Source organism: Atractosteus spatula, chromosome 7 (genome assembly GCF_055471065.1).
Source record: "Atractosteus spatula isolate fAtrSpa1 chromosome 7, fAtrSpa1.hap1, whole genome shotgun sequence".
NCBI lineage: Eukaryota > Metazoa > Chordata > Actinopteri > Semionotiformes > Lepisosteidae > Atractosteus > Atractosteus spatula.
This window is the reverse complement of record NC_142712.1, coordinates 40,750,294-40,774,187: the sequence shown is the minus strand read 5'-3', so window position 1 is coordinate 40,774,187 and position 23,894 is coordinate 40,750,294. Positions and strand designations below refer to the sequence as shown.

General features: G+C 43.0%; 1 protein-coding gene across 1 annotated transcript in view; it reads left to right on the top strand.

The window, feature by feature from the left end:
- Window positions 1-23,894, top strand: part of nfasca (neurofascin homolog (chicken) a) — a 79,981-nt gene that overhangs the window by 9,663 nt on the left and 46,424 nt on the right. The window lies entirely within an intron of this gene.

The window sequence follows — 23,894 nt, the reverse complement described above, 5'->3', positions numbered from 1 at the left end:
TAGTCCTTCAGCGGATTTTACATCTATTTGTCTTTCTGTGAAGTGAAGGCCAGATGTGATCTCGTGCTTTTGTACGAGCCGGCAGCGTGAAGGATTGGCTGTCGACGCGCTGCTCACGTTCTTTTGTGTCTTGCCCCCAGGAGGCTGTTACACATGGAAGGCACAAGAGCTGCACTGGGCTGGGTGAATGGGGAGAGGGGAGGCCAGCCAGCGCTGGGGGGTGGGGGTTATGTCAATAGAGGGCAGGGGAGAAAGGGTGCAGTCTGTTCACTGTCAGGCATAAATGAAACAGACAAGTGTTTAGCTCAATTCGGTTAAGGCTCTTTGTTTTTTCCTCCCGGTCTTATGCCAGCTGGGTATTGTGCCTAGCTCCCCCTGCTGGCTTGTTGGGTGTATAGCAAGGTCTCCATTACCTTTATGCACCGTCTCCTCCGTTACTGACCTCGGGCACCAGTTACAAGATCGAAACTTTGCCGCCGGGTAATCCCAGTCCAGTCCTGGTGGCCAGGAATGCTTGCAGGGTTTCAGTCCGGCTCTGCTGTTCAACTAGCTTTCGTCTTAATGGGACGAATTTACTTACTACTCCAAGCCTTTTAGGTGCTGCTGCTTTAAAGGGTCCAAGAAAATCTCCAAATCCTCCACGGCCAGGGTTGGAGAGCCCTGATCTGAGCTCCACTTCTGAAGGCGGACCTGTCAACTTTCTTTAAAGGCCTTTATTTTAATTGTCTGTCCCATAGTGAAGAATGTTGTGTGTTTCTTTAAGAAGGTGGTTCTAAGATCTCTTTCAAAGGTGAGATGGTTGAAATACTTTGTCTTGGGATCCACTTGAACACCTTATTTCTCAATACAGACTTCAAGATTTCATTTATACCTCAGTACCTCTTCAATATTGTTTCTAGTATTGGCCTCGTAATTAAGCACTTAATGGAGATTTTGACATTTAGTGACAAGTAATTAGTAGGTGGTGCAAAATACCTTATACTTCATAAAGGGCTTCTGAACTTTAGTGAACTCCCTAGACCTCACTCAACATCTGTCGGTGAAATGCTCAAGTACCGTCTAGATTTATGAGTTTAATTGTTTCATTTGCCGAGTCCAGGCCACTGGGTAATGCGATTAAACAGCACTGGCGTGAACAGTAATGTTTTGTCTCCAGGAGCCCAGGAAAGGCCAGCGAGCGAGATTGGTGGGGGATCCACTTATGTGAAACTAATTTGTATTTACCCAGTGCCATGCTGACCATTGGCAACTGCCGGTAATTGGCTTTTTAAATGACAGTGTGCAGGCTGCAAGTCTTGTCTGGATAAAAGGACAGGGCTGTATTCAGCGATTGGAAAGGGCCGTAAAGTTTTCCCCTGTGCCATAAATGCAAAGGCCATGATTTTATGATGCTATCGGAAATACAGGCCTGTGCTTCAAGGACATAGGCCAAATTACAGTTTTAATTTCTGCATGGTGGGTTCACATGCAAAGCAGTCAATAAAAATATTCCATATCACTCTTCATGTTTATGGATTAATAAACTGCACAGAGAAATGCAAATGTCAGACTGACATTCCTGGATCCTGAAACCCATTAAGCTTCACTTTTGCATTGCTGTCATCTAACATCACTGTGTAAAACTGTAGAAGGGGTTTTCATTGTAGCTGCTCTTAATGGAAGGGCTGTTTTCCAGGAAACTGACGAAACTGGTAGATTATGTGCATTTGAAAAAGCAAAAGAGTAGCGAATCGCATAGTGGATTCAGTTGATCATATTCGGGCTGTTTATTATAGAATTATTTTATCTGAATACTCTTTTCCCCCTAAATCTCCTAAAGGACTCCCTGATATCTATAATAAATAAAAATAGGCATTTATGGAGGGAAAGAGCACAGATTTATGTCTTTATGTGCGTGGGACATTACTTGTGATGATACAAAACAAGTATGCAGACTGCTTTCCCTTGGGTTGATTTTTCCATTGTTCTCTGCCGCTCGTGCCTTTAGGTCTCCGCTACACCTCGCTGTGGCCTTAATCTTTCAGGGAAGGGAAGTCTTGTCCAAACGTTGTATCTAATTACAGCACAAATTGGCTGCTTTTTTAATTGGAAGCTCTGCAGTAGACTACAGACAATTAGCAGCCATAACCTAACGCGCACCCCTGAGCTAAATAAAGACATTATGATGGAACAGTAGTCCTGCTGTATCTACGTGTTTTTCTGCACAGAATTTACCTTTGTGATGCATTATGGAATGCCCCGTGTGACCTTGTTTTTCTTTTGAAAGTGTCGTTTTCTGTGCCTCTAAGCTTAATGAGGAATCATTGGTAATTGCCTTCATGTGCTTTATTTGCAAGAAGCTGTGTTCTATATCCTTACAGTGCAGTACATGTCTGTTTGTTCTGTTTTAATCAATGCTGTACTACTGTACACCTGCAATGCACTGCTGCCTTTAATTTCTAAATGAGTCCTCAGTTGTGATCTCTGTGTTCTGGAACAAATAGAATTCACAATACAAATAAAGGAATTTTGCATTACATGCTTGCAAAATACAATCAATTGTTATAACACTATAGAAAGTCTTCATGTGCCTGTGTGACTAAATGAACAGAAATGATTGTGTAGCACCTGTAAGATTTAAGTTTTGTTTCAAACATCTTCATACTTGTCTCAAATCATTAACAGGATTGGTTGGGAGCATGATCTGATGAGTTCTCAGCTGTGCCTAATTCTGGTACCAAGATTGTCATCGTGAAAAGGATTAAGAAGTCCCTGAGTGTTAATGTTGATAATATGTCTGTGGTGATCTCTTATCCATCACGATTTCAGAGGTGTCCTATGGTTTAAAGTTAAGCACTTTAGCATTGAGTTTTTTTTACTTATTGTGAAAAAATATGTACAGATTTACCACTTGGCAACCCTGACTCAAAACTGAGAAACTGATCACGCATTCTGGAAAACCAATGAAAAATTAGAAACACTGGATCAAAGGTTAAAGAAATATTTAAAAGTAAGTTATTTCCATCTAAAAGTTTTCTTGAATGCACAAAATATATTGAGCTTAAGCAGTGTGCAGCTTTATCTCTTGGGCGTTTGCCTGCCATGTTTGTGTGTTTTGAGAAGTGACTTCTCTCACTTTCCATCATTGATTTGAAGCAGATGTTGGGACACTCAGGTTGCAGATGGCTCCTTAAGCCAGTAATTACTGGAGCAGCACCTCTCCGCAGTGCTGATGTCCAGCTGCCTGCAATTGCCACAGGAGATCAAGATACAAAGACATGGGAGGGGGCAGATGCCGTCAGCAACTCCAGCCCAGCCAAGCCACTTATTGTGCAGGGTGTGCAGTGCTACTACGTGACATCCTGTTGCCTGAGACATTATAATAGTCAGCTGATCAGTCAAGCAGTTAGTTGATCTTTATTTTCTATGCACGGCCTCAATACTAATAAATAGAAATGTTAGGAAAAGCCGCTATACTATCTTGGATCAATACATGGCCAAGTCGAACAGTGTGATTGCATAGCAAAATGGAAGGAAAATGCAGGATAAATTGCAAGATGAAAAAGGGACGCATTCCTTTCCTTAAAAGAAAGGGATGATAGGTTTTGTACAGTAGGTGAGAATTATAGAGGCTCTTGCTGTATGAGCTGTCAGATGCAGGCCTTAACACTTGGCAAGGTGTTTTAGTGGTTATAAAGGCTGATATACCAGTCAACATGTCTGCTTTTTTCTAGGGCAGCTTTGCACGTGTTCAGTGCGACTTCACATGCCAGTGTGCTGAAACATATTTATGCAATGTTGTTTTTGCAGCTGCTGGACAGTAATTTTTATTTAATTTTTTTCAGATGTTGCTTTATTAGGATCAAAAATAGCAGTGGGTGCAAAACCAAGGGGTTAGAGTTATGTTGTCAGTTAGCATCATCATAGCCCAGCAATAGTTATGTAACAATTAATGAGTCTGTTTATGACAAAAGCTATTCTCTCAGTTCATGGTGGCATTACTGTCCACTGGCCTCAGCCTGACATTAAACAATACAGGCAAACAAGTGTGTAATTCTGAAGAACAGTGCTGTTTTCTGATCCAGATGGGGTTGTATTAAATAAGAAGCTGTACACTGTAAGTACTGTGCTGTTTGTTGAAATGCTCTGTGATTTCAGAGCAATACATAGTAGTGAGATCACTGTTTGATAAATTATTTAGGAAGTGGTTTTAATCCACATATTGCCATTTTGAGCTGCTTGTAAGCATGTTGTGCATATCTCGGTAATATGTACTGTACAAAAATAGACAAAGAGATCAGCCAATATTTGCATGTGGTTGTAGATTATGATCCACAGGCAGCACAATACTTGCGAAATGTTTTCTATTTTAATATTTTTCAGTTTGTTGCTCATCGCTTCATGAAAAGGAAAACTTGCAAAATCTACTCATAATTGATTCGCCATCTGGTACTGAATGCTTGTACAACCAGGGACACTCTTCGACCACTTTTTGAGGAGCTTAAACGGTAATTAGGAAGACTAACAGCCTGGTCAGAAACTGTGCCCAGAGACCCAGTATCTGTCCTCTGTCTTGCCTCCCACAGCGTGTCTGTTCTCCTCTCACTGTTAACCCTTGCATTGCTGGAAAAACACACAGAGACAGAGCACGACAGGCAGAGAGAGAGAGAGTGCTGTCAAAAATAACATTTAAGCAAGGCTACTGTTTATTAGCTTGGGTTACTACTTAAGGGAGCTTTTAATTTGGCTAATTCGTACAAAAATAAGGAAACGGAAGAAAAAATGAGGTTAATTAAAATTAAGATATCACATTTTTGAGTTTCGCAAAATTGTGCAATCCCCAAAGTGTTAGCCAGGACACCCCTATTCTTATGAACAGTCATGGGATCTTCAGTTTAAAATCTCATTTGAGGGCTGTTATATCCTAATGTACAGTTTTAGCTTACTGGGGCTTTAGTTTGAGAACTCTGGTCCAGATGAAGAGTGCCACCTACTGGTCTACCAATACCATTTACAGCAGCAATACAGTTTTCCTCAGAGGTCTCTTGTGCCTGTACTCTCTGGCCCTGCATATCTTCTGAGGTCTGGTAACAGAATGGTAGCTCTGCTGTAGAGGTTATATGATAAATTACTCCATTTACCATCTGCATTAGAAAGTTCTGCTACATTTTGCAACAATTTTGGTTGTGTGGCCAAGCCACAAGGCAGTAGGGTGGGACAGGTCAGCTGAGTCAAAAGAGAGAGACTGGAATGCATAAAGAGGGGACCAGCTAGATTTCTGAACGGGTCCTTGCTGCTCAGTCATTACTGTCCTGAGGTGGTGGTATAATCCCTGTGGCAGGTGAATATGTACAACCAGCACTTTCCTGACAAAGAACTATGGAAGGCTGAAGACAAATGCCAGTTTGTACAGTCATATTCAACACATTGCATGTGTCCTGAATATGTGCGTACCAGATTCAGATTACCAAAGTAATATTTTCAAATTTTACGTTTCCCCAGGATTACATTCCAGCTTGGGTTCATTCTGCACTGTAAATGCCAGTATGTATTCTTTTCAAGAGATTACGGCAGTCATTTAGTTGAAACATTAGTGATTGATGCAGGACACTTTCCTTTCTTTAATAAATAGTGATGAAGTCCATCCTGCGCGACTGTGCTCACTGGACAGAGTGCGCATTTCCTTCTGCTTTCCCTACCAGCCCAGAACAGAGACACTTTACTCCCTTTGTTCTCCAGCTGCTGTGGGGAGAGTCCTACTTTAAATTTTTAAACAGCCACTGTTACCAGTGCACCTGATGGACTGCTGGTCCAAGAATGGGCCATTGTCGCGAGTCGTTTCGTTGCGCTTGAGTCAGCGGAGCCTGCGTGCTAGGGCCCTGGCCTGCCAGAGTGGGTACCGGAGTGTTCCCTCTGTGCCAGGCAATGAAAAGACCGTCTGTATCGAGAGCTTTGCTGCCCTCACCCCACACGCAGTGATCGGGAACCCCCAGCTGCGCCCTGACAGCGCCAGGCCACACGTGCACTTGGCCCTCTGCACAGATAGAGAGCTCTTGTCAGGAGCTGGTGTCCTTCATTCATGGGTCCGGCGGCGCAGCGTAGTCTGGAGATTGGCACTGGCTGTTCTGCGCATGGCCGAGGACTGAGACGTGCTCAATGCTATGTTTGGGAATAAGGGTTTCTGCATTTAGAGACAGTATTTTAAAATGAGGGATAGCTGAGTTGATTTTGCTTAGTACTCTAACATGTCAAAGAGTAATTAAAGCACCAGGGCTAGTCTGGCAAGATGAAGATCTGGATCCCTTCATCAAAAAATAAAATTGTTTTTCTCATAGTTATTGAGTTATTACTGTACATGTCAAAGAACAAAACGGAAGAAAGAAAATCAGTGTGATTGCAAAACACATCCCAGACACCCACAGATATACAGTACATACAACTTAACCAACAAGTTTAGAGTAGGCTGAACTTCAGTGCTGAGATAACTGACGGGAAGATGATTTTTTTGTCATAATAGTTAATCATTTGTCTGAGGAGGTTTCTGACAGTGTACTATACAGTAGATGCATGTGAAAAGGAATGTAAAAGGAATGCAGATCATCTTATTAATAATACTACCCAAATGTGTAAACTGCCCACTTAGACAGACTTAATGATGGGACATGATGCCCACTCACACATGCGTATGCGTATGTAGAACTGTTAAAATGTTTAGAACAAAGGGGGCGACTGGGTTTAATAACAGGTTCTGGAAAGGAACCGGACAGAGGACAAACCAGTGGGTGGGCAGTCCAGGCTCTCGGAGCTGGACAGTGAGCTGTGGATGAACGCCCTCAGAAGAAAACCTTTGGGCTTTCTGGAACCTGATGGGTTAATTCCTACAATGGTGCTTACGAAACAGGCTTTGTGTCCTTGAGTATTCAGTTTCGTTCTGTGTTTTTAAATGGGGTGGTGGTGGAAGCAGGTGAAGATGGTACATTGACCCAGATTACCAGGCCTCCTGTATCGATCCGTTTTAGCTAGGTCGCCTGACACTTAAAGTAGTAACACTTCCTTATGCCCCCATGTCCCTCTGTGTATTGATGAGCACATGGAACTTTCTGAGTGTCAGTGGGCTGTCCGTCCTCTCTAGTGCAAAATGTGTCGATACTCCCCCTCCCCACACACACAGATCTGCTCAGAATTCCTGGGCACCCACTTCTCGCAAGCAGTCTGTATCAAGGGCTGGGACTGCTATTGTCTCCCACGCAGACTGCCTTTCTGTGTGCGTCAAAGTGTCTGTTTTCACTCGTGTCCCCATAAAGGACCCCCAGAGAAACATAGCCATCCTCACCCCTTCACCCCTGGAAATGACTGTTTCTGATATTGCTGTACCGGCATTGCCCTTCATGGATGTGATCTTGCGTTCCGCATTTAAGTCCCTTGTCGCAACTTCATAGCAATATCTAGAGGTAGTTTTGGAATGTCTGAGCCTTACAAAATCTGTAAGAAACGAATGGAGCCTTCCTTTTTTGTATTTTTTTTTGTATTTTTGAAATACTATGAATTTAATGAATTTAAGGGTTTCAGATTCTTGTGTGATCCTAGTGGTTTTTCTTACAGTAGTTGCTGTAGTATCTGATACTGAACTGCTAGAGAGAAAAATATCTTGGAATCGCCAAGGCTTACAGGTTCCAAATGTAATGTATTGTGACTGGTTTGAGCTGCACGACATCATTCTCCCTGAATCCTTCATAGAAGTATTTCTTAGCTCTTTTCATACTATATACTTGCTGGTGTGTTTTAATTTCAGGGATTATTCTTCTGCCTGTGATTTGTGTGGAACATTGCCTGTTGTCTATAAGATGTACAAGTGCTATGTTATGAGAAACTGCAATGTTGAGTTTTACAAAAATGATCAAGCATTAGTTATACCGTTTGTAAGAATATATTTAGGTTAACAGAGCATTTAGTTTCTGAAGTGTTACAAATATTGTGTTTTAAACTGAAAGCGTACTGGTTTTGAAACTGAAGGCGAGTTGCACTTAAGATGCGAACAGAAGCAGGGAGTAGTGTTGTGGACTCTGGAAGGGGTCTGGCCTCAGATCCTCATCCCACAGGATGGGATGCTGTGCTGCTGTTGTACTTTCAAAGAAAGTACAGTACACTCAGTTTACTGCAGTATGAGCCTGCAGCTGATCGTTTGTAACTGGGGAATTTGTTCTCGTTTGGTTGTATCTGGTTAACTGCATCCGTGAACGTTCCTTTCTTCGGGAAGGATTAGTGCTTGGAGACTGTGGCATGTGAGAGGTGGGAGGGAGGGAGGAGGGGTTTGCTGTTCCCCTGTGCAAACTTATGTAAAAGAAAACAAACTTTTCATTCATGCCCAGTTGTATTGCTGGGTTTCTGCCAGTGAAAAAAAACCCACGTAAAGGACGATGAGGAACAAGAATCTGAAACATCTCGGCCAACCAGGGGTGGTCAGCCTGTTATTGGGACATTGACGTGAGTAAAACCGGAGAAGAGTGGCAAACCGCTATGGATTAGACTGCGCGGTCAAGCTCATTGTTCTCCGGGACAGAAGAATTTATGAATCAGTTTGAAGTGAACAAAGCCCTCACTTTTATTTACTTAGCATTTGCATGAAAGCCCATGTCCTGAAACCCACAGTGAGCCTGCAGGTTTGTGGTAGTAAAGTGAGCCCGGCAGCGGGAAGCATTGTTTTTCTTGTGCACTGCTGCCAATGTCAGCACTCGGGACTCGTACCTTTGCTACACAGGAAAATTTGATCACCATGGTAATGCAATTTTGTTTCCATGGCAAATAATTTGGTGGACCAATCTGTAAGTCTGCGTACATCCCCTTTCCACGTTTTAACACCTCAAAATAATGCCACCTTTATTACAGTACAACTCCCTTCATCGCCCATGCCTTCCTGCTTCTGTAAGACCAGTCTGCTGGTCACTCCATCTGGACTGAAGGACTCAAAAATGGTTTCATTAGTCATTGTTTAGATAAATTACAAAACTGAACAGTATGGAAATTTTTGTACAGATTTATAGAGCTTTTCTTTTAAAAAGAATCTCCACTTTGTTTTTTTTGTCCTATGGTATACCCATCTGATTTGGCTAGTGGTTGCCCTTCTGGTACTGCAGTGGGGCAGCAAGGTCCTGCAGACGTGCTCCTCGCTCGGCATGCAGGTTCCACACAGCATGTTGTAGGTACAGAGCTCATAAAGAGCAACGCCCTGCAACTCTGTTGCTGGTTGCCCCGGGTGACTGTGTGGGTCCCCATGCCCTGGTGTAGGGGACACTGTACTGTAAAAATTACCAGAATTTACCAGGCGCCTGTGGAGTGTCTTCCTTTGGATGAGATGTAAAACCAAGGTCCTCTCTCAAAAATCCCAGAGTGTTTCTCGAAAAGATGAGGGGCGTTACCCCAGGGTCCTGGCCATATTTCCCACTGGCCTCCTAATAATCCCCATCTTTGAACTGGCTTCATCACTCTGGTCTCCACCCCACTGACAGCTGATGTGTGGTGAGTGTACTGGCACACCAATGTTGCCATTGTATCCTCCATTGGTGGTGGAGGGGAGTCCTCATTGCCTGTACAGCACTTTGACTGGAGAGTCCAGAAAGGCACTATATAAGCATAATATATAGTGCCCCCCCCCTCAAGTAGCTCCCTGCCAGTCTTGTGCCATCCCCTGGGAAATCAGCTTGGTAGTGAAATAAAAGGTTCCTGTGGTTGGTGTCCACAGCATGTGTTGGGGAGAATCTGTCGTGTCTGTGCATTGCCTCTTCAGTCACCCGGATCAACGGATCAATCCCATCAGGAGATTGGTGTCACAGATGCCTTCGGCAGAAGCGATTTGTGCTGTTGAGAAAGTGGCGTTCTGGTTTTAGTGCGGGGGCAGTGTGTTTGGCTCAGTCCTGGATGTCTGGAGGAGGAGAGCAGCCGGGACTGGATGCAGAGGGGGTGGGAGACCCCTGGGGAGGTGAGCCGAGGGGGAGCAGCCAGGGCGGGGAGGGAGTGTGTGGGCAGAGAGAGCCACAGCCAGGAATACAAAAGACTAATTTGTTTTTTTAAATTGGATTTTGTATTTGCAGCCTCAAAACGCAGCAGACTAGAGCCCCCATTGCTCCATCCCAGAGTAATCACTCCTCTTGATTAAAGATAATACCACATTTTTGGAGGGTCAGGTTTTTGGTCCCCAGGTTTATTTGAACAAGTTAATGTTGGCCGCTGAGCCTGTTACTTTCGGAGCACTTCTTCAAGTCAAATTGCTCTGGTTTCTTCATTCCAGGCCTCACTGCACATGTGAGATGTTTTAGAACTTTTCCTGGGGTGCATATTCTGTATAACGGAATTAAAAGCCGATTCCTCATCATTTCATGGTCATTCTGTACTTCCATATGCTTTTGTTATTATTTCTCCAGTAGATAACATATTTCATCCCATAATCGGTCTCTGTTCTGGGATTCCTGATTGGATATGTGAGTAGAATTAGCATATTGTAATGCATTATTGATTTATTTGTTGGTGCTCTTGTGGGAGCATACAGAAACCAGATGCAGTAAGGAGGTTAAGAGGTCAACCAGGGAGCCAAGGGGTGCCTGCAGTGTGAAATGTGAAAATCCATCTGACAGGCATCTACCTTTGAAGGCTTTGGCATCCTCCTCAACACAGGCACAGATAAATGTGTGGGCAGCAGTGCTTTGTGTGTACATGGGAAGAGGGCTGGGGGTTATTCATAATTCATGAGGGGGGTGGAGAGTGGAGAGAAGCAGGACCAGACAGAGAATCAGTGTTTATGTACTGTATGAGTGTAATAAAAAAACAGAGCGAGAGAGGGACTGGAGGGAAAGAGATAGCAGCCCAGCTGTAGATGCACAGAAAAAAAAAAGGTCTTCAGTCTTAACGTCTCTGGAGAAGAATCTTCTTCCCTCACACCTTCGATTCAGAGGTCTGGATTTTATTTTTAGAATATATATATAATATGAAGAGAAGGGAGTGCTTATTTTGACCAGTTAATTGGACAGGATGCTTCAGCCTCGGGGGCAGTCCCATTACACTTTAGGCACATGAATGAGAGGTAATTCCGCTTTTACTTTATTCGTGTTCTAGCCACGAGGAAAGGCTTTTGTTGTTGGACAGGTGCAGCGCTTGGGGCAGAACGGTTTCATCAGAGATCATTTTGTGTGCTTGCATGTGCCACAGTGTTTACAAGTACAGCAACATCAGTAACCCTGATCGGCACTGTACTTCTGAGTAGCGTTTATCATTTGTATATTATTCGAAGGCGATACTTTTATTTGGGGGGAAAAAAATATCAGCACAGGTTTTTGCAGTTAGATATGACCATTTAAGTTCTGCAGTCCTAACAAAATTAATTTTGTTAGGTGAGCTGGGTATTTGATTAAAACAATTCTTGTTATTGTTAGTAACAATCTTAGTGTTCTGAAATTGCGTTTTAATGTATGGGTGTCCACGAATGCAGGATACAGGATTTTCTGTATTTCAAGGTGGAATTTACAAATAGTTGCAATATGAAATATATTAAAGAACAGGGTAAGTGACGACAATAACTGTTCTAAATAGTATCGGAGCATCCCCGTCTGAAAAGAATGATTCAATATTAAAACTTGCTATATTTCAATATTAATTCACACCTTGACAAGGTGGTGTTAAGAGCTTGTGTTTCAGCTAAGAGTGAAGCATGACCTGTTTGTGGTTGTTGATTAGAAAAACAAACAGATACTGAATTGTTAATTAGAAGGGTATTGCTGATACTGTTTATTTTTATCAGTGTATTGATCAAGCAGTGTAGCTGTTTGGGTTTCAAAAGGAATTTTCCTTGATGTCCCAATCTGCAATAACCACTTATCTCCCCTCTTTGTCAGGTGCAATTTCCTCTTCCTCACTGAGGGCTCTGTCTGACATGCATGATTTCTTTGTGTGACCAAACCGTAACTGTCTCAGGCTGTCAGTTCTATGATGTATTAATTTACCAAATGCATCTACTATATTGTGTCCCTTTATTAATCGAAAATATTATATTATGTTGTCCTTTGGATAAGAGGTCAGTGTCTGGTTGGAAACGCTACAGTGAATATGTTTAATAGAATTTGAAAATCTGAGCATGGTTGACAATTAAATAGTCAATTAAAAATTACTGACCGCAAGATTAATGGCAATTTAATCTGGCTAAAAACAGACTTCAATGAATAAAGTAAACAAATTCACCAGATACATGAAAAAACACATTTTTAGTGGTAGATTACAATTGAACAACTTCTGTGAAATCCCCCTAGTCCAGTACTATTAAAGACAGCAAAGGCATACAAAAAAAGGCCAGTTTAATGCAGTAAAAATAAACTAAATAATATTAGTGAGAAGGAGAGTTACCGTCTCTCAAGGAGCCCAAGAAAGACGAGACACTGCTGTAGTGTACCGAGAGCTCAGCGCGGTGGATTAGACAAGCCGCTTAATGTAATGTTGTGTGAGAACCATTAGTTTTCAGGTTTGGGGCTGGAGATAAAAAGGTTAATAGCCCATTTTCTTCCAGAAGGAAGGATGCGATAGCTAAGGGGAGACCGCCTCATCTTCAAAAATATTAGGATTAAAGTCTTCTCCCCTCTGGGCAGATTAAACCTTATTCTCATGACTGATTAGGTTTTGTTGAAATAGAAACCATTTTTTTCATGTTTCGAATTTCAGCTGCAACCCATCACTGTGTACATTTTAATGAGATAATAGAATACACAATGATTGCTTTCATTGTTTAAGATTATATGTTAAAAACTGTTTTTATGTAGTTTTGAAGAAAGCAGTTCTGTTGTGTGTCTATGCTATCGGACAGAAAAGAATAAGGATCCTGTGTGTGTACAGTATTTGGTAATGATCAGAATAATAAAAGGCTTTACCAGTGTTGGGCACCAGGGTGGTGCAGTGCTGAAGCCCAGGTCAGTTCTGGATGTGGGATCTGTCTGCATGGAATGGGTATATTCTTTCTCTGTTTGATTGGGTTTTCTCCAGGTGCTCTGGTTTCTCCCACAGTACAAAGAAACGCTGGTAGGTTAGTTGGCTTCTGGGAAAACTGGCCCTGGTATGAGTGAACAGTGTTGGTTGTTCTGGTGTCTGTGTGTGCCCTACTGTGACGACCCTGTATTGAATGAAGAGGTTAGAAAATTGATGGATTTACTGGAAATCAGAAAAGCATTTCACGAATCTCTTCGGAAGCCGAGATTCAGTAAACACACAAGAGTTCATGGAATTTGTCAAGGCCAGCAGTAGACAGCTCTTTGTGCAGCGTGTCTCTGGGTCTGGCTGCTTGCATTGACCTTTGGTGTTGTCACTTGCGTGTATCTTGGGAATAAGCTGCAATCTAAAAAAACATAGGTGGTAGGGAGGCACAGAGCACAACGGCTGAGAGTCCTATTAACTTTCCACGCCTTGCTTGCAGGTGTGTCTTTTGATACAAAGCTGTGCAGCTCACCCAGCAGGGGGTCCTTTGATCTATTGTGTTTTTGTAAAAATCCTAGCATACCTGTGTCTAAAGAGGTAGTGGTTCTTTTTTTAAACTGCCTTTAAGTTATTACAATTTCTAAGTAACTTGCCTTGTGAAATTTTGGACAGACCAGCACTGCCTGCCCCAGTGCAGCTGTATGATGAAGGCAATTGGAACCACCAGGGCTGTGTAAAAAGCCAGCATAGATATATTCTGGCTCTCGTGTACAATGTCCCAAGGCTGTGCAGAGAAGCCTTTGATCACGTCTCGGCGGAAATGCTTGGAGCTCGTCTTTCGCTCTCGCTGCAAGAGCATGCCTCGACAGGACTTCTCTGGTTGGCACTCGCAGAGGAAACTGTTGCCCATGTTTATTGACCAGTCCAGATTGCTTGATCAAAATGCAGTCGCTTTGCCCGTCACAGTCCGTGAGGATACTCCGTGGGGCTGATTTCCACAGATCAAACATCCCCCATTGAACTAGCTCATCCTGTGAATGGCATAAAATCGCACCAGATGTCTTATCAATATTTAGCGGGATGCGTCAGTGTACAGCGGTCTTAGCTGAGATCACTGGCATGGATTTGACTAGAAGTAGAAGCGTGCTTCTCCTCTGCTATGGCTGAATGAAGAGTGTATTGAAGTTGAAAAAGGCATGTTCGTCCTCCAGTTTTTCAGTGCCAGTGATGTCAGATACAGTGCATCCCTACATGCACGCTGCATCTTCACAGTGCAGGTAGAACAGGTGATCATGCCTTTTTCCTTGTTACAGTATGAAAAGGCTCAGCTTGCTGTGCCTAGCACACAATGAAACATGGCAGCCCCAGTTAGAGTGCCTATTCTTTATGTCAGTTAGTCCTATGGCCTAAAAGCCTTTCATATCTAAGGTAAAGAGACTGCTAGCTGAGGGAGTGGTTCTGATTTTTTTGAGTTCACCTGTTTGTCATACAGTGGTTACTTACTCTTATCATGCAGTTTAATGAGTTCCTTTAACTTTCATGTCTTAATGGGTATTCAGTACAGTACTATTAAAGGTGCTGAAGGCATCAGACTAATTTTATGCACTGAGTCTATAAATGATGTGCCCTAATGATTAAGGAAGTTACACTATCCTCTCAGTGGGGGCTTTTATGGTGGACCAGAGTGCTCTATATAAGAATAACGTGCTGCTTGTGTGACTTGCATGCTGGGTGTAGCTGACATACAGTGAAATACTCCTCTGCTCCAACCCCTGAACTTTTCACAGGGCCAGTACAGCACACTGGCCATGGATCATGTAAGGTACACACACAGAGACGTGGCCTGGACAGGCCTGGAAAGGTGTAAGAGTTCAGTCAGTGTTGTAGGCAAAAAGAAGCGCAAGTCTGTTCTGGCTCTGGTGTGTCAGCCACCAGAGGAGGTGGCTAGTGAAGGCTCAAGTTTCAACATTACTGCAGAACCTGGTTGTTGCCTAAAAACTTAGAATTTCTTCCAAAACTTCTAACCCACCAAATATTTTGGCTCTAGAGCATGTTTTGATTTCTTTGGCTTCTAAAAGATGACTTTTTGTCCACACAACTATTAGTGTTTCCACCGTAGTTATTTATCAGGCTTGCCGCAGTGGGTGTGAGCTTTGATGGTGCTTAATAACAATCAATTACTTGTCAGAGTTTCTTCGCACCCCACTCATGGCCTGGTCTCTGACTTGCTTTTGGTCTGTCCAGCCCCACCTGTCTGTGGGAAATGAGTCTCAGAATGGAAACATCACAGGACTGAGGGCTGTGGCTTTGCAGCCTGTTTACTAAGTAAAGCCCTTAATGAGCCCAAGGGGTGTTTCTCGTTCTTGTTATTGCGACCATAGATACCTTAATTAAACCCTTACAAAATCCATTTGTCACAAAACTTCACACCCTAAACCCCCTACACCCCTCCTCGCTCCTTCTTCTTTGTTATCCTTCTTGTATTAGACCCCCAGGGGGAACGTATTCTCACCTCCAACTGACTGCACCAATCACCGCGCTAGCCTGCTTGTATCCCAGGAGGCAGCATGCTGAGATCTGCCAGGAGCCATGGAATTTCTTTAATCACCACGGTAACCAGGCAGATGGACTGGTGCAGGCAATAAGGCCTATGAGTGATCTCTAGGCCAGGCCGCAGTACTGCATCGAATCTTGAGAAAAAATTTTTTTTGTTTGATTTCTCTCTGTGCATGGTGCCAGAGGTGCTTTGTAAAACAGCAGAGTGAAATGCTGAAATATAAACTTGACAGTTTTTTTAATGAAATCCGTGTTCCATGCTTCACCATTTGAACCGAAATGTGCCAAAGGTAGTCTTTTTATATTTATGTAGAACATAGTAAAAATTACTGATAAGAATTCTCCTCTTCTACAGTATATATTGTATGTATATTTATGTGATGGTTGGCTGATACTGTATCTTCAAATACAGGGTATCCATTAGATATTTTACAAAGAGTCTTATTTTTCAAAATAACCAGGCTTGACATTTAGACACAGCTGTATCGCCACGGCGCAGGGCAGGCATGAAAGCTCGAGTGCGTGTTTGGTAATGGGCTCTGATGCATTCCCTCTTCAACAACAACCCAGGTGTTGTGGATAAAACTGGACACTTCCACTCTTATTTTGTGAGCATTAAAGAGGTTACAAATGAGAGGGGGGCCATGTGGAGCCCACATTGCTCATTTATTGGCTAGTAACTTAATATTCTGTTTGTCCCTTTTCCAAGGATCCTGTGGAGTAAGCTTCAAACTCTCACAGTCCTCTGTGTAAACATGCAAAGACGTGTACCTAGATCCTGGTGTCGTTCTTGAAGGAGTCCCCTGTGAATACCTGAATCAAGTCATCACATGGTCTTTTCTGCTCCGAGCCAAAGCCATTCAGTTTCCTTGGTGTGTCTGAGTGTATGGTACCATCTCTAGTACAGCACCATCCCTGTTGCAGTGTGGCAGCCGAAATAGACCACAATATTCCCAGTGAAAGTCTGAGCGAGGTGCTCCTTTTAATACCGCAGGAATATCCACCAAGCGGGCTGGAATGCAGGATTAGGCTTAATGGTTCCAAGCGCAAGTGGAAAAACTTGAATGATACCATTGGTGTCAAATCCCAGAAAAAATTGCACTGCTTTGTGGTCAGTGCTCTGGGTATGTTAAGGAGAAGGTGCGTTTTTGCGACCAGTTGAAGGTGCTATGAAATGGAAATAAGTGTGAGGAAAATGAGAGCACATCTGAGGAAAGAACTTCTTCCTGTTGCTGGGACAGTCTCTGAATATTCCTTCCTCTTTTGCTACAGTAGCCGCAGAGCAAGGGATTGCGTCTTTCCCCGTTTTGCATAGCTCTAGTGTTGCCACAGATCTCCGTTAATTGCAGAGGAGACCTTTTTTTTTAAAATTCTTGTATAATTTCAGCCACCTGTCTTTCTGTTTTATGGTACAGTATCAATTTTCATGTGTAAATATTGTATTCAAAGTAAATCTCCTTTTTGGGGAATTAACTTCTAGAGCTGCTTTATCATGGATACTTATGCATTCTCAACTGATCTGAATGTTTCCATACAGTGTGTTGCTTGTAAAAGCATGGAGATATTTGACCCAACCCTATCCCCATGCTGTTAGGTAGCTCCGTCTTTGAAAATAGCTCATATCCTTACATTGCCATTTCCCATGGGGAAGTATTTAGGTCTTGCCTTTATTTATCCCTCCCAGGGGACATGCCTCACACACAGATAAATGTAAATAATGCCTTATCTGGTGAGCAGAATATCATCTTGGGTAGATGGTTAAAAGCCCATTGCTTGCTTGTTTGCTTCCTCTGCTTGTGTGAATTATGGGGGGATACCCCCCCTCTTGCCCCTCCCCCTCTGCCCTCCAGGATTTCATTACTCCTCCCCTTTGTGATGATGTTGCTAAGGCAACCAGCAAGCAGATGCCTTTTGCCATTGGATGAGGTGATACTTAGGGGTGAATAGGCCTTCAAGTGAGGCTTGAATTTGGAAATGAGTGCACCCAGAGAGGGGGAGGCAGGGGGTGGTGCAAGCACTGTGTGTGTGTTTTTTTTTGCAAGTCTGTGTAGGTTTTTATGGAATATGTGGGCGAAGTGTCTGCTTTTGTAATTCTTTTGTTCATTTTTATGATGGTCTAGAGTCCGCCTTGAATTGAACTGATGAATTCCGGTTCTGTTACCTGTGTAATAGTGTTCAACTTATCACTGCATTGAAATGATGGAATGAGAGCATTTTTAATGTCCCCCGGCCACTATCTTTTCACCCCCTCTTATTTTTAAGAGCTATATGGGGGAAGGGAACACAATTCATTGAACTAATTGGGCCAATTTAATTAGCTGCGTAAGTGCCTGCTCAGAGAGGAAGCACTGGGGGTTGGATTCTGTTATAGAGCTGCAAAGTGCTAGTTAGCTTCACAGTGCTAGGCTTGGTTATTTGGATTTACACTATATATATTTGGCTACAGCTTAAAGTCTATATAAATGTTGTGGCACATTTGCTGCTCATTAAGTTCATATCAAAATATTTATGACCTAAAAAAGTAAATTGAGTTCCATGCCATTTCACACTCATCTGCTTCTTAGGCATCACTGCTCCTCATCTGTCTCAGGACTTGCTCTTTATATGCTGAGTCATGTCTTGCTTTCTTATCCCTTGTTTTCTGAGCTCTGATCTCCTTTCAACTAAGGTGAGGTAGGGAATTCACTGTGCAGGAGATCTGTGTCCTAGGCAGCAGGAAGGGAAGACTGCTTTTTATCTTCAGATTTCAGGAAGACGAATATGCCTCTGAGCAGCATACCACAAACAACCTGGAAATAGCTAAGAGCCACATGCATTAAATTAGTGGGTGAAGCATTTATGTTCTTTAATTGCTCTGATGAGCAGTTTACTTTGACTTCTGTTGCTGTTACTAATAGCTACTGACAACTTCAGCCTCCAGATTCCTTTGACAGTACTGCTCATCCATGTGTCTTCAGTGAGGCATCACCTATTATCAAGGAAACAAAATATAATTTTTGATCAGGTTTTTAAAGCTGCTCATCAAGGCTAACAAGTTTCCAAGCACCATGAAGGGACGAAAGTGAACACTATATTGGCAGGCGGTGTACTGCAGGTGGCGCAGTTGTCACGTGGAGTCCGAGTCGTTGAACGACGAAGGAGTCCTGTTGGGATTGGCTGCAGGCAAATGGAGAGCTGTGATAACAGTAGATGTAGGTTTGGTCTGTAAAGATGAGAGTTTGAGTCACTGAGACCTGAGGCCAGAGCCTGTCAGGACTAAAGAAGGGGTTGTGTTGCTGTGGCTCAACTCATCGGCTGTGCCAATAAAGCACGTTGAAATGTATAAATCTGGATGTCTGCTGGCAGTAGCACAATTATCCACTACCAGCTCCAACATCACTACTCCCTTGAGAAAGGAGAGCAGCAATGTGTGAGGGACAAGGAGATTGCAGGAGCTGGGGGGGAGCGAGGTTAGCTAATGGGAGAAGGAGCAGTGACCAGGGTGTCACTGCTCCAGCACTCAACTTTTCTCAGAGTGAGAGGAAAGGAGGGGTAATTAGGGGATGTTTAATTTTACAGTAGAACATGCTCCCGCATATGCATACGAGTGATTTAAAACAAAAGAGGACAGCTGTGTACTGTAAGCCAAAGCCCTCTCTATTAGTGTGTGATTAGTGATGTCCTAATCACACACTAATAGTAGACACTGGTTTTTGCTGGATAAAAACTATTGCTGCTGATGGTTCTACTTTACCTTGTAGAAGTTCCCAGCAATTTACTGTGGTATAAGCAGAGTCATTTAGTTAAGTACAATAGCTCTACAAAATCCTGGTAACTGCATTTTAAACACAAATGGAATGACAAACGATGTGCACTGTGGGGAACTGGGCCAAGTGCATGGTGTAACAATGGAAAGACAGAAGACACCGTGCAGACGTCTTGGCTCAAAGCTTCATATGGGCTGAGAGCTGCAGCTTTAAAAGAAAACTAGGATGGAGAGGACAGACTTTTTATTAACCTGCACTAGTGTTCACAAGCTCAACACATTCTCAAACATCTCATGAGTTTCCTTCAAGAGGTGGAAAGTTTGTGTTAGAATAAGCTCTTGTGTTTTATGATGCACGCCTGGTGTTTTTCTTCCCAAGGTTTCAATATTAAAAAAGACTCCTGATCTAGGGATGAGCAGCTAGGAAGAGAACTATCTCATTGAACCTTATACACTGTCCATGAGACCCTTTTCTAGAATTATTGTCAAAGAAGCGGAGCCCTACATCCCAATCTTGACAGTTCAATGAAAGACAGAGCGCTGTATGGATTTAATTCTCAAAAAGGGAGAAGCGCTTGGGTTTCTATCTCGATGAACTTAGATTACTTGTTACAGAGGGATGGAAGAAATAAAGAAAAAGCTATCGTCAACATTATGCAACACTGGAGGGAAAAGCTTGTTTAACACTTATTGTTCATAATCAGTGTAATCGGTCTAATCCCGTTCTGTGGTTTAAGGGTTGTGTGAATCAGAAAAATTGAAAATATTACATTGCATAGATAGTTTAACACCCAAGTATGTAGTGGCAGGAAGGGCAAGCACAGGCTCAGCTGTGAGTCAGTGACGAGCACAATTGATTAACATTTGGAGATTCAAAAATTTCAGGCATAAACATTCATGGTTAATTCTATGAAATGCACATGATTTCAGTCCTCCCTCATGAATAAATGACATAAGAATTCTGTCAAAGATATTAAGTGGGGTGCAAAAGTCTCCCAATACAAAGGCTTTTTGCAGAGATGATAATGTTTGCTTACTGAAGTGTAATGTCATTAAAGACTGGAGCTTTTGCAACTATTGTGAAAGACAGACCATTTAACAGGTTAGGCATCTTCTGGTATTTTAACAGAGGACATGATCGCGTGTCTGAAATGACCCTCTTCCCTGTGAATTACAGCCTTACTACCGGGAAGGGTCAAATCTGGAGTTGATTTATTCACCTGCAGCCAAGAGACTTCCTCTGGCCTCGAGCATGGCTTCCCTGCACAGGGCACACATCCATCATGAATGCCTGGAAAGCATCCCTCTCCCTTCACAAGCCTGTTCCTCTCCCTCGGCTTCTTAACCTGCAGTGGTCTTCCTATTAACGGCTCTGGCATTGCCTCTGCCTCCCCCCATCCGATTCCTCTGCTGTTAAAACTAGGTCATTCTGCAACACTGAGCCATTCTTCCTTCTGGGCCTGGCACACCGCAAGCTGTACGGGGTCACGTGGCCTGCAGCCCTCACCTTTCCTGGGCGCCATGACAGTCCACTCTTTAATCTTCTTAACCACTGTACTGTACCTCCCTGAACCCCCCACCTGTCATTCCTCCTAACACTGGGACTCCATAGCTCCAAACTCCCATCCACTCACAGCGTTGCGTACAGCTCGTCAGGGTACTGGTAGCAGGAGAGACTAGCAGTAAAGGTTTTTAGAAGGGAAGGGCTTCTAGACATGGCAGGATGATGCGTTACGTGTATGCCCACCTTGGGTTTTAAGCCAGAGATCTGGTCTCGGTAAAAGGCTGGCGTTCTTTCCTTCTCTTGATTTGGTTTACTTTTGTTTGGCAGTACAGTGTTAAAATTCTGTGCTGCTTCTTCCTGCGTCAGGAAAGGCTGAAGTGGTTTCCTGGAATGCTAACTCTGGGGGAGTTTCAGAGACGGCATTGTGGCCTGTCTGCGTTTGGCTGTTTACTCTTTGCTGAGGTTATCAATTCATGGTTTCTGTTCCCGGAAGCAAGGCATAGAGCCATAAGCTGAAGGCAAAATCAACTGGTAAAAAAAATCCCTCTTCTGAAAACAGTGAAAGTGTTTGTCAAGGTTTGCGTTTCAACTGTTCTGTTTTGTTATCATAACGCATAACAACCTTTTGATTGCCTTGCTCAGAGAAAAGCAAGAGACAACAGCAGTAGCTAATGGTAAAGCATGAAAGACTACATTTTCCCTATAACAATGATGACCCCAGTGGCACCTAAACTCAGACTTCAGATGGCATTGCAGCTCTGTTTCAGTTCGGTCTAAAAGGACTCTGGTTCCCGTTATGTTGCCTGGGCCATGGACTCTAACTTCATAAAGACTTCAACTTTCTTGTGGTTTGTCCAAAACCATGCTCAAGCCCTGACCAGGTATCAGCCTCGTTCATTCTTCAATTTCACACTTCTCACCCCCCCAGAGAAAACCCTTTCAATCTTACAAGACGAGCTTCAGGCGCTGTTCTGGCGTAGCCTCCGACTGACTTTAGTCCTAAAAGGAGCGATTGGAAGCCAGGGGTGAGCTCTAAGAGCCCATTAAGCCTGTGGATGGGGGAAAGAGCCATGCTCTGGCCCTGTAGTGTGGCTCTGCAGCAGTATTGGACAAAGGAAGAGGCTTTTAGAGGCCTGCCCTTGGAATCCTCTAAACGCCATCTCAACAAGGGTCAAGAGTTTATTTGATCTCGGGGGAGGCAGGGGAGGGGGCAGGTCTGAAATGGGAACCTGAGGACTAACACCCCCACCCCGCAGCCTTAAAACCTCCTGAAACCTTTCTGCATCTCTAAATGTTCTGTAAACCACCAGGGAATCTCCTCTTGTTTTTGGTATGTGGAATTAAATGAACCATTTCTTCATGACTTTTTAATAATCATTTCTCCTGTCTTCCATGCCAAATGGTCCCCTCTCCTATGTTTTGCATTTTTTTAATTATTTATTTTCTGTTTTTTTAGCTTTGTAGGATGATGGATGGGTCCTTCAGGTTTCAAAACCTAGGCTGTGATACAGTCAGTGCCGCCATGTTTTCAAGTATAAACACATGATATTCACGAGGAGCGCACTGGAAAGACTGGTGGGCATTGTCATTAAAGTAATTAATTTCACAAATTATATGCAATTAAAGTAATGAATTTCAAAATGGGTATGACATTTCCTGAGGCAAGTGTGATACATCAGAAACATTCTTTTAAAAGAAAATGTTTATTATGGCCAAAATTACTTTAAAGTACTGTGCTGGTTAACTTGACACTGGACTTGACAATCCTTTATTGTTGTTCTTATCAGTAATGGTGTTTATGTACTGCTTGCGGAGAGTGGAACTGTAAGATGCACATGTAACATCTCAGTGATACCCATTGCAAAAAGATTTTTCACTTGTATGCTTTTAATGAGTGGTTAAATGGAGTTTCAACAGCAGCAACAGTGCTGTTTTTTAAAGTTATTTATGCATCCATCAAACATCTTAAGCTGGCTTTTATTAACCAGTTCTACATTATACAGTGTGCATACGGAGTAGCACTTCATAAGCACGACCTTGTGAGAACCCATACTGCTGCCTCACAAGGAATGATAAGGTGCCACAGAGTCTACCTCCACAGTTCCAGAAGGGGGTTTCCTGCAGCAGATAATTCATGTCCTAATGGAAAAAGGAAGGTTCCGCATGCTGGACTAAGACATGCTCTGCATTAGCAGGGCAGAAATGCAGTGCTTTTTCATTACCATGCGTCATCTTGAAACCACCCAATTCCGAGAACCACATGTCCTGGGATGGTTTAGGGAGTGGCTTTAATATCCTCATTCAGTGCTGTCAACTCCTTTGCTTAGCTCTTTAGCTTTTAGACATACAGTAAGGCCTCTACATACCTGTAATGTTCCCAGTGCAGCAATTCGAAGGGGTCCTTTTTTTGGAGAGAGGTAGAGAGAAAATGTGATTCTTCAGTTTTAAACTTATCAGTTAAATTGCTTTGTTTGTCTGCTAATCCAGTGGAAATCTATAGAGTTATGTCAACTTGATTTTTGCCACAGTAACATAATCTGTGCCTGCTGTGGTCTGGAAGTTTCACTGCACAACAATGTATAGGCAATGTGAGATTCAGGGTAGAGTTTGAGGATGTATAACAGAACATGATGAAAAGTAAACGGAAGGTTAACCAGATTCGTTTTTATAATTTCCTGTGTTGAGACAGCTCTTTCACTCCCATAGGATACCAAAGAAGACCCACTTCATTCAGTACACCAGGATTAACACCCCTATTCTTCTGAACTATGACCTGGGACCTTTTAATGTCCAATTAGTTAAAACCTGAGTTTAATATCTTAACTGAGGGACGTCATCTCCTATAGGCGTCCTGGTTCACCATACTGGGACATTGGTTTGGGAAAATATAGTCCAGTGGGAATCTAAGGATTTTACTCCGAGGTCTTCCATTCCAGTAATGACCAAGTTACCTTGAGTCGCACAGCTCAGGATCGCTACAGGTTTCTTCTGTGCACTCCAAAGGATTTCTTTTTTAGTTTTATTGTTTAGAGGCAAGTGTGGAATCCTGGAGAATTCCAAATGGAATGGAGCCCTGTTCTTCGCCTGGCAGGGCCATTGTATAAAACCCCCACTAACAATGAGAGACTGTGAGATCAGTGGTGAAAAGGGGTGGGTGGAGTTTGA